We start from the raw sequence: 11,903 nt of genomic DNA, 5'->3' as shown, positions 1-11,903 counted from the left end.
AAAGAAAGAGAAAGGAAGGAAGGAAGGAAGGAAGGAAGGAAGGAAGGAAGGAAGGAAGGAAGGAAGGAAGGAAGGAAAGAAGGAAGGAAGGAAGGAAGGAAGGAAGGAAGGAAGGAAGGAAAGAATGGAGGTGGGCAGAGAGGGAGGGAAGAAGGAAGGAGAGGGAGGGAGGGAGGGAGGGAGAGAGAGAGAGAAAGAAAAAGAAAGAAAGAAAGAAAGAAAGCGAGCGAGAGAGAGAGGGAGGAAGGAGAGAGAGGGAGGAAGGAAGAAAGGAAGGAAGGAAAGAAGGTGAGAGAGAGAAGAAAAAAAAAGAAAGAAAGGAAGAAAGAAAGAAGAAAGAAAAGAAAGTAGGGAGGGAGGGAGGAAAGAAGGAAGGAAGAAAGAAGGAAGAAAAGAAAAGGATTTTGGTAGAAAATTTTCTAAAATGTAATTCAACCGCCCCTGCTTTCTTAAAGAGTGGAGGAACTTTATTTAACAACTCTTTTCTTCTCTTTTTTTCAGTCTTAACATCATCACGAAAAGAACTGATTTCACTGCTATTGGATAAAAAAATAATGGGTTTAGGCCATGGTGGGGGAGAGAGAGAGAGACAGAGAAGTGAGAGAGAAAGACACACACACACACACACACACACACACACACACACAGAGAGAGAGACAGAGAAAGAGAGAGAGAGAGAGACAGAGAGAGACATACATACACAGACAGAGACGCAGACAGACAGAGAGAGACACACACACACGCACACACAGAGACAGACACAGAGAGAGAGAGAGAGAGAGAAATATTTGCCTGCACACCTGAGAGGTCCCAATGACTGTGCCTTCTGGAATTCTTGTGCCTGTCTGTTTTTTGCACCTTTTTTCTGTTGCTCTCTTCTTTGGGCCATCAGCAGTTACTTCTTGTTAGTGTGCAAGACTATGCAAAGCCTTCTCCCTAATGCTGATTTTCTATTTCTAAATTGCTACGGGCATGGAGAAACTCACACTGGTTAGGGATATGTGTACAATAAACATAAATGCTTTCCAAGTCAGGAACTGAGGGCTGGTTCTTCTCTGAGAAAAGTATAAGAAAAGTGTTTCTCAAGTGTTGTTTTATTTTTTAAAAATTCATTGTTTCCAAGCTATTTTCTAGATATGAGAGGTTAGCAATGGCTCAGTTCTATGTAAATAAAAATATATATGAAGTATTGTCAACCTACCCGCCCCACCCCTGGCAGAGATTTCTTACTCAAATGCTTACATTCAGATGATATATATCTTTCTTGCCCTGAAGTTTTGAAAATTTTAATAGCTCCATGGATTGAACTGACACGAGAGAAAAATATTTCAAGTCTCTTTTAGTAATTTTTATGCTCATAAAAATGTTTCCAGTGTATCAAAGGCAAGTTTGAACTCAGAGAAGTAATATCCTCCAAAATCTATCTCAGGGGCTATCTCCCTACTGATGACACTTTCCTCTTTTCCCAATTGGTTTATAAAACTCATTTTCCGGCCGGGCGCGGTGGCTCAAGCCTGTAATCCCAGCACTTTGGGAGGCCGAGACGGGCGGATCACGAGATCAGGAGATCGAGACCATCCTGGCTAACATGGTGAAACCCCGTCTCTACTAAAAAATACAAAAAACTAGCCGGGCGAGGTGGCGGCGCCTGTAGTCCCAACTACTCGGGAGGCTGAGGCAGGAGAATGGCGTGAACCCGGGAGGCGGAGCTTGCAGTGAGCTGAGATCCGGCCACTGCACTCCAGCCTGGGCGGCAGAGCGAGACTCCGTCTCAAAAAAAAAAAAAAAACAAACAAACAAACAAAAAAAAAAAACCTCATTTTCCAAGTGGGCAAAGGACATGAATAGACACATCTCAAAAGAATACATGCATGTGGCCAACAAATATATGAGAACATACTCAATATCACTAATCATCAGAGAAATGCAAACTAAAACCACAATGAGATACCATGTCACACCAGTGAGAACGGCTTTTAAAAAGTCAATAGGCCAGGCGTGGTGGCTCAAGCCTGTAATCCCAGCACTACAGGAGGCCAAGGTGGGCGGATCACGAGGTCAGGAGTTCAAGACCAGCCTGACCAATATGATGAAACTCCGTCTCTACTAAAAATACAAAAATTAGCCAGGCACGTTGGCAGGTGCCTGTAGTCCCAACCACTCGGGAGGCTGAGGCAGAAGAATCACTTGAACCTGGGAGGTGGAGGTTGCAGTGAGCTGAGATCACACCACTGCACTCCAGCCTGGGAGACAGAGCGAGACTCCGCCTCAAAAAAAAAAAAAAAAAAGAATTACAGATGCTGGCAAGGATGTGGAGAAAAAGGACTGCTTATACACTGTTATTGGGAATGTAAATTAGTTCAACCCCTATGGAAAATAGTATGGAGATTTCTCAAAGAACTAAAAATAGAATACCATTTGACCCAGCAACCCCACTACTGGGTAACTACCCAAAGGAACAGAAATCGTTCTGTCAAAAAGGCACCTGCACTCAAATGTTTATTGTTGCACTACTCACAATAGCAAAGAGGATGGAATCAACCTAAGTGCCCATTCATGGTGGGCTGGATAAAGAAAATGTGGTACCAGGAATATCCTGCGGCCCCATGGAATATTACGCAGCTCTAAAAAAAGAATAAAATCATATCCTTTGCAACAATATGGATGCAGCTGGAGGCCATTATCCTAAGTGAATTAACATAGAAACAGAAAACCAAATGTCGTATGTTCTCACTTATAAATGGGAGCTAAACAATAGGCATACGTGGACGTAAAGATAGAAACAGTAGACACTGGGGATTCCAGAAGGGGAGATGAAGGGAGTGGGGTAAGGGCTGAAAAACTACCTATTGGGTACTATGTTCACTATTGGGGTGATGGATTCAATAGCAGCCCAAACCCCGGCATTATGCAATATACACTTCTAACACACCTGCATAAGTATACCCTGAGTCTAAATTTTTTTTTTAAGTTAATTTTTTAAAAACTCATTTTCCATGACTGGTCATTTCTATTTAAGATTCTGTTGGTCAAAACTGCTATCTAGGCAGTTGCCAGTCCTTCAGGATTTCCAAGCAGAAACCATAATGAGTATTAAAAATCAGTGGGCTGGGAGCTCTAGGTCCCCAAACACCTTCACAGTCAACCATGCGATGTTTCTGATTGACAACCCACAAGCAGGGGTAAACTGCGGGGGTCCGCCGGACCAGAGCAGATTGCAGCCAGGCTGGCCTTCCTGAAAGATACACACACTGGTCCCCAGACCCTGGGAGCCCCCGCTCCCCCGACTGTTTATGTTTGCTATCACACACTGAGCAATCATGCGGTACACTTCACAGTCAGCAAGTTTATCTTGAGTTAAAGTTTGACCAGTAGAAACCAAGTTGTGTTTACCCCCGTTCTACAGCAAGTCATGTGCAAATAGCACCTGTGAACATTTTTCAGCACACATTCTGTACCCCCTCCATGGCTCATGGCAATGAATGTTGCGGGGAAAGCCAGCAAGTGTCAAATCTTTGGCAAATGTTAAAATCCTCTCCGGAAATGATTCACAATTACTGCCATCAGGGTGCATGGGTAATGACCATCTTTGTCATTAGCACACATTCTCTCTTCCCCAAAATGCAAACTCAACCCAGTAACCCCTCTACTAAACAGATTAGGAACTCTGAATGCTGTGACAAATATTTTCTCACTGTAATCAGAATAATCTACACTTATTTTTTTTTTCATTGTTAGAATTTAAAAGGATTTTTATAGACTGGATTTCACAATACTTTCCAACTGTTGTATTTCATATTTATGCATTGGTCACAATGTGTTAAGCACTATTCTAAGTGCTTTCAAACATTATTAATTCATTTATTCCTCCTAACAACTTTGTGAGATAAGTACAATTACCCCGTTTTACAGATCTGCAAACTGAGATACAAAGAGATTCAGTAATTTGTCCAAGGTTACATACATTGCTAGTAAGTGGTAGAGCCAGTGAGTTGCACCCAGGCCCAGACGAAAGCAAGTATATACCCATTTTCCATGCTGCCTTACTATGTAAATATAAGTATTGGTAATACTGTCTCTTTTTTTCCAAATAAATTGAAGCTGATTTTTAAAATATTTACTATATTAGTTTGCTAGGGCTACTATAACAAAGTACCCTAGACTGAGTGGCTTAAACAATAGAAATTTATTTTCTCACAATTCTGGAGGCTAGATGTCTGAGATCAAGGTGCTGTCAGGGTTGGTTTCTCTTGAGGCCTTTCTCTTTGCCTTATAGATGGCCACCTTCACCAGTTCACCTTACACAGTCTTCACCCTGAGTGCATCTGTATCGTAATTTCCTCTTGTTAACAAACACCAGTCATATAGGATTCGGGCTCACAGTAATGACCTCATTTGAACTTAATTACCTCTTTGAGACCCCGTCTCCAAATAGAGTCCCATTCTGAGGTTAGTGGGATTAGGGGTTCAACATATGAATTTAGGGGGACATAATTCACTATAACATCTACCACATGGTCATAATGTGCTGGCTACTATATAAAATGTCAAAATGTTGAGCTCCAAGTTCTTTAAGAAGGCACAGTATTCATCGTGGACATTTATTTGAATGACAAAGTGGACACGGCTCTTGTTTCTTTCCTAGATGGTTGACTTGACCATGTTCTCCAATTTGAAGTGGGTACTATGACCGAGGCATAGTGCTTGCCATTGTTTCACCTTGACTTCCTCACTTTGTACACCAAGGGTGAGAAGCTATTCATCTCTCTCTATCATCTATGTTTCATCTCTGTCTCTCTCTTTATCATCTCTCTTTCATCCATGTAGCTATCTATGTATCTATTGATCTATCCAACTATCTGCATGTCAATCAGTCATCTCAATGGACCACAAATTAAGGAGTGAAGTAGTCATCTTGTTAGTATGAGTGTCTTGGGCATGTCTTTAAAAAGACTCCATTTTAGTTTTCTCATTATAAAATGTGTCTCTTAAGCCAACTGTAGAAAGTATGACTTAGTATAAAGGGAAGGAGCTTTATGGCAGGAAATCTAAGGTAAGCCATCTTTTATGACTAGAAGTAAATCCCTGGGTACAGGGAAAAATCAGAGACGTGGAAATAATAGACGTGTGTATATGTAAGTATGAGATATTCATCTCACAGCGCCTGTCATGTAGGCGGTGATTTAAAAATATTAAAGGAAGGAAAACAGTATCCTGTCCCAGTTTTTTCCAACAAATGGCATAAACAGATACCTGCAATGATTTAGGTCCCTACAATGATTAAGCACATGTAACACTATAATTTTACTTCTCATATAAAAGCAAATATTATCCTGCCTCTCCTACTTCTAATTCTAATTCCCCAAGTAGAGCATGTCCTTCTTAACTGTGTTCATCACTTCTGCAATTACTGTGAATGTGGAAGTGCTATTTAAATAAATTTTAGAGCATTGTACAAGTGTTAGCATGAATGTTAGCCACTCCTTTCCCTTCTTTTGGTTTTGAATCCCAGGAAACTAAAAACAAAATTGGACATTAGTGAAATGAAGTTGCCAGGATAATGCTGAGTGAACTATGGCAATCCTTTGTTAACCCTAGTGTTATAATAATGAGGTTCAGCATTTGTTTTTAAAATTTCAAAATCTGTGATCTTTTAGCAGATGTTGGGCTCAGTTCAGTATCCTTCAGAGTGATGACTTTCCTTTCTTGTAGGTTATGCATGCCATGATTGAGGAACTGCCTGTGTTCTACCCTTCAATGAATGGAAAGAAATGTAGATCCAGAAAAGAAAAATGTGCCCTTAAGTTCCTCAATATTTTGGGAAATTGCCAAGTGGTTACTGTAGTAGATTACAGTATTGTTTGCAATTATTTGTCGTTTCTCCTTTAAAAGGATTATACATCCCTGCCTTAGACCCCTTATAGGTAAGTGTACTTCCCTGTCCCTATCAGACTTGGTCATGTGATTTTCATCCACCAATGACATGTGAGTAGACAAGGTACATGCCACTTAGGAGCAGAAGCTTTAAATGTGATCGTGTGGTTCCACTTGGTCTCTTGCTCTTCTGCCCTCTTCCAAGAGAAAAGTATTTTCCAGATAGGAGCTGCTCCTTCAGCTGTATCCTGGGATGACGAAACACATGGGACAGAGCCATAGCAGACTCATAGCCTACATGTATCATGAGCAGGAAATACATTGATGATCTAACTACTGAGATTTTGGGGGATTGTTTGTTATGCAGTGAAGCTGACTAATACAGTTACACAAGATTTTGCTGAGATTTGCACAGATAAAACAAGGGAGGATGTGAGTGCAAGAAGATGTTATACTTCACAGTAAGGGCTAGTTTCTAAACATGAAAGAACACATAGCTTATGTAACATGACATTTGTTGGAGAATATGCTCTAGAAAATCATGATATCACAGATATATACTAAATATCTGAAGGAGATTAAGGAGAAAACATTTCCAGCAGAGGAGTTCTTTAATATAGACAGAGCTTGTTTCAGAATTGGTATCTTCCTGAATATTTGGTTTATGTATATATTTTTACATATATATATGTGTGTAATTACTCAAACATAGTATCATTTAAAATTTTTACTCTCTAAATCCCATTTTTAATGAGTTCTTGATCTTGCCAACTAAGGTTCTGTTAACATTTTTCAGAAGTGTACAATAGGTGACAGATTATAGCTCTGCACGCCAGGAGGTTTAGTGGTAAGTGTTTACTGAATGTAAATATTACAAGGAGAAAACTGGAGCACCGTGATAAAACTTGAGCTTAGAATAGTACCTGGTATAGAGTAGATGCTAAAAAGTACTTATTGATTGACGGAGTAAATTATAATACTGTAGAGTTTAGGTAAGATAAGGGGTAACATTTGTCCTGAGGTTTGTTTGCTGTTTATTTAATTATGAATTCTCTCCCTTCTCATCCCGTAAAGACTCTGGCTCAACTCCCTCTGGAGGAGTGAGGACCTCGTATAAGTCACTTTCTTTTTCTTTGTTTTCCTACACAGAAAGTGGGAATTGTAAGAGTGAGAAGAAAATGTTTAAAATGTTTGGAGAACTTTTGTGCTTTATAACTGTATTCCCTTGCCCCTTTTCCCCACTTGTTGAGTATTTGTGGCTTATTGCTGTTGTTTCTGTGATTGACTTGAAGTCCACTCTGATGGCTCCTGTTCTGCTCTCTACCTTATGCTGTGCTGGCATGCCTATGAGTGGGAGACCCCAATTCATAGTCTCGAAAGCTGTGTTGGAGGACAATGAATGGAGAGAATGCAGTCCTTGAAATTTGGAAATAGGTGGTATCCAAAGAGTACCCCAATATAGCATTTGCTTATTGTTCATAAAACAGTTGTTGAATGCATGAATATATACTTTTTGAGACTGTAGGGATGCTTGTACGAAGAGCAGCTGAACACCTGGCGAGGATAGCAATTATTTGCATGTGTCCAGCTGTGTGCCTGTGCCAGGGCTAAGTCTCCTAGGAAACCAGAGTATCACCACATTGTGAGCCTGATCTCATGACGGTGGCAAGCAGTTTAGTTTCCTGCCTCCACCAGAGTGAGGGCACACTTGGTGTTAGTAAATTTCATAAAAATAACATTTTAGGTATTAAATAGATTTTAATTAAATGAATTATGTATTTCTGAAATTAAATAATTAACAATAATAAACCTCCTCATTTACCCTCAAATATTGAGGTAGTAAGAGAAGAGTAATCATTTAGGTTTATGCCTTTCTGGATATCAGTATTTAAGAGCGCCCAGGAATGGCTGAAGTTGTCTTTTCTCTGTCTGAACCCCCTCCAGTAACTTGCATGCCCTGTAAAGGCAGAAATTACACATGCCTGGTTCACTGCTAAGTCCTTAGTTACTACCTTGGTTCCCATCTTGTTATAGGCACTAATACAGACTCAGTGACTGCTCAATGAGCTGTACTGAGAGGGCCCAAAGCCATGACAGGCCTAGCCCACATCACTGCTTGGCAGGAGCTGCTCCTAAGTCAGTGTTGCCTTGGGGAGTCTGAGAAAACACCTAGGTGGATAAATTAGTACATTTCTGGCCAAAGGGCCTCACTGAAATCTCACCATAAATTAGTTGCAGGAAAAGAGCACTTAAGGTGACTCACGCCTGTAATCCCAGCACCTTGGGAGGCTGAGCCAGGTGGATCACTTGAGGTCAGGAGTTCAAGACCAGCCTGGCCAACATGGCAAAACCCTGTCTCTACTAAAAATACAAAAATTAGCCAGGCATGGTGGCGTGCGCCTGTAGTCCCAGCTACTCAGGAGGCTGAGACAGGAGAATCACTTGAGCCCAGGTAGTGGAGGTTGCGGTGAGTGGAGATCACACCACTGCACTCTAGCCTGGGTGACAGAGCATGACTCTGTCTCAAAAAAAAAAAAGAAAAGAAAAGAACACTTGATATTTAATGTTACACATGGACAGATATCTATAATATTAATAAGACCTTCCATTTGTTGAGCGATACTATGATTTAAACACTGACATTAATTCATTTAATGCTCACAAGCACTCTATGAGGTCTTTTGTAGGCTGCCTCTGCGATGGCCCTGTTGATCCTCACCTCCTGGCATTCACTTCCTTGTATAATCTCTTCTCCTTGAGTGTGGACTGGATTCATATACTTGCCTTGAATGAGTAGAGTATGTCGAAGTAATAGGACGTCCCCTTCAAGATCAGATTGTAAAAAAGTCTGTGACTTCTGTCTTTGGTGCTCCAGCTGCCATGCCATGAGCCACCCTGTAGAGAGGTCTATGTGACAAAGCACTGAGGGAGACCCCCAGCCAACAGCCAGTGAGGAAGTGGAACCCTCAGTCCAACAGACTCCGTTGGATGGAATCCTATTGGCAACCACATGCATGGACTTGGAAGAGGATCCTGCCCCAGTCACACCTTCAGATGGGACTGCAGCCTCAGACAGCAGTTGGATTGCAACCTCATGAGATACTTTGAGCCAGAAGCTCCTGACTGAGTCGTGCCTGGCTTCATAAACCACAGAAGTTGTAGCTAATACATGTTTATTGGTTCAAGCTGCTAAGTTTTGGGGTAATTTATCACACAGCAATAGATAACTAATATAGGTAGGTACTGGTATTATTTGTGTTTTACAGAAGAAGAACCTGAGGTTTAGAGAGGATAGGAAATGATGCAGCCAGGATGTGAACCTTCAAATATGACTCCAAGGACTGCGCAATTGATAACTAGAATCAGTTTTGGATAACGTTAAGCACATTCTGTTGTTCAGTCCAGCTTGGTACTGTGCAGAAACTTTGTGGTTCCAGACTTTAGAAAAGCTAGTATGAGCAGACAAAAGGATGGTTTCCTCCCAAGCCAGGTAAACATTTTAAAAGATACACAAGAAAAAAATTATAGATCATGCAGCAACAATAGAGCATTAACATTCCATTTCTAACAAAGATGATCTTAGTATTAGTCAGAGTTCTCCAGAGAGACAAAACTAATAGGAGATAGATAGATGGATGGATAGATAGATAGATAGATAGATAAATAGATAGATAGATAGATAGATGATGGATAGATAGATAGACAGACAGGAGAGGATTATTAGGGGAATTGGCTTATGTGATTATGGAGGCAGAGAAGTCCCACGACAAGCTGCCCACAAACTGCATGCCCGTAGTGTGGCTCAGTCCAAAAGCCTCAGAACCAGAGAAGCCAATGGTGCAACTCTCAGTCTGAGGCCAAAGGCCTGAGAGCCCAGGGTGTCCTGGACTCTAAATGCTGAAAAGCCTGGAGTTCTGATATCCAAGGGTAACAGAAGCAGGGTGTTCCAGGTGCAGGAGAGAGAAAGAAAGAATTCTCCTTTCCTCTGCCTTGTGGTTCTCTATGGGCCCCCAGCTGATTGGATGGTGCCCACCTACACTGAGGGCAGATCTTTCCCACTCGGTCCACTGACTCACATGCCAGTCTCCACTGGAAACACCCTCACAGACACACCCAGATTTGAGGCTTTACCAGCTCTCTAGGTATTCCTTAATCCAGTTAAGACCTAAAATTAACTATCACAGCTTCCCTGCCTTCCAGTCCACCACTCAAAAATAACCATTCTCAGCAGTTCCTTCTGTTCTCTATTGCCTCAAAATTATGCAAAACACAGCAAATGTGGATGTACATTTGCATATATAAAAATATTTTGTGTGTGTGTGTATGTGTGTACACATATATATATACAGTTGACTCTAGAGCAACATGAGGGTTAGGGGCACCAATCCCCCAACACAGTTGAAAATCTGCATATAACTCTTGACTCCCCTAAAACATAACTACGAAAAGCCTATTGTTGATCAGAAGCCTTACCAATAACACAGTCAAGCAACACCTATTTTGTACGTTATATGTATTAGATGCTGTATTCTTAGAAAAAAGTAAGCTAGAGAAAAGAAAATCCTAAGGAAGAGAAAATATACTTACTATGTGTCGAATGGAAGTAGACCATCCTAAAGGTCCTCATCCTCATTGTGTTCATGTTGAGTAGCCTGAGGAGTGGGGAGGAAGAGGAGGGACTGGTCTTGCTGTCTCAGGGATAGCAGAGGTAGAAGAAAATCTGTGTATAGTGGACCTGCACAGTTCAAACCCATGCTGTTCAAGGGCCAATTGTGTACACAACACCACACACACACACACACATACACACGAGTATGCACAAAAATTTGGGATCATGGTTATTTCTATTATTTATAGCTACATAACAAATCACCCCCAAACATAGTGGTCTAAAACAGTAGCAAGTGTTTCTCCTCAGTCCTGGTTTCTGTGGGTCAGGAACGTGGAAAGAGCTCAGCAGGCTGGCCTGGTATTGCTTGTGCAGGGGCAGGCAGAGACTAAAGCTGGAGCACCTGGGCACATCTCTCTCCCCATCATCTTTCCACTTGTGTTAGTTTGGGCTTCCTCATAGCATGGTGATCTCAGGCTGCCCACTTAGCCACTAAAGGCTTAAGAACAAGTATCCTAGCAACAAGGCAGAAGATGCATCACTTTTTATAGCCTAGACTCAGTATCATATAGTATCATTTCTCTCCTCCCCTATTGGTCAAAACAACCACAAAACTTGCCCAGTGTGAAGGGAATTTCATCTCCCAATGGAAGAAGTGTCAAAGAATTTGCAGACAAAGTTTTAAATTTCCATAATGATATACTCATACCACTCTAATGTAGAGTAGGGTGCACACATCCAAGAAAGTCTCTAAAACAATTCAGGGGTATGAAAATATAGTAGAGCTTATATTTCTTTGTTTTAATTCACCCCTTTTGCTTTATTTTTGTATCTCTTTATGTACATATACATGTATATGTTCTATAAATAAATAAATACATTGGGGAATGTGCCCAAAAGTTTTACACAATTTAAAAACTTTGTCAGATATTGTTAAATATGTTGCCCTTGCTTCTTTATTTTCTACTTATTAAAATTAAAAATCCTTTATATGCAAACTCTACCTATCAACTTTTCACCTTTTTAAAACCTGCTTCATAAAGTTCTGTTGTCTAAGTAGTCTCAGCTGATGGATATTTAGGTAAATTCCAGTTGTTTCCACTATTATAAGCAATGCTGTAATGTACATCCTTGTCCTACATATTTTGGTATAATTTTGTCAAGGCAGTAGTAGTCTAAATTCAAGCGGTGGAATTCCTAGAGCAAAGGGAGCATACATTGAAAATTACAGCTGATATTGTTAAATTGCTCTCAGATGAGTCTATTAATATTAGCAACATGACCCCAGTTAACAGTCCCCATAACAATATTTGTGAGTTCCTTTCTCCACATTTCTTCACAGGCACTAATTATTTTAAAAACTTTACAGTCTTTGCCAATTAGGTGAACAATGGTATCCTGTTATGATTTGGATATGCAT

The 11,903-nt window shown here is 40.7% G+C and overlaps 1 long non-coding RNA gene across 8 annotated transcripts in view; it reads left to right on the top strand.

Moving 5' to 3' along the window:
* LOC106995060 (uncharacterized) overlaps window positions 1-11,479 on the top strand; it is a 43,191-nt gene extending 31,712 nt beyond the window's left edge. For 6 of the 8 annotated variants that reach the window (XR_013411791.1, XR_013411789.1, XR_013411787.1 and 3 more), the window contains 3 exons: window positions 502-4,747; window positions 5,713-5,924; window positions 8,750-11,479. This is a non-coding gene — a long non-coding RNA (uncharacterized LOC106995060). The remainder of the gene's footprint in view (window positions 1-501; window positions 4,748-5,712; window positions 5,925-8,749) is intronic. The other 2 variants (XR_013411784.1, XR_013411785.1) reach the window with 2 other exon arrangements.
* The last annotated feature ends 424 nt before the right edge of the window (window positions 11,480-11,903 follow it).

This window comes from Macaca mulatta, chromosome 1 (genome assembly GCF_049350105.2).
Source record: "Macaca mulatta isolate MMU2019108-1 chromosome 1, T2T-MMU8v2.0, whole genome shotgun sequence".
Lineage (NCBI taxonomy): Eukaryota > Metazoa > Chordata > Mammalia > Primates > Cercopithecidae > Macaca > Macaca mulatta.
The sequence above is the reverse complement of the archived record's forward strand: the minus strand, read 5'-3'. Positions and strand labels throughout refer to the sequence as shown.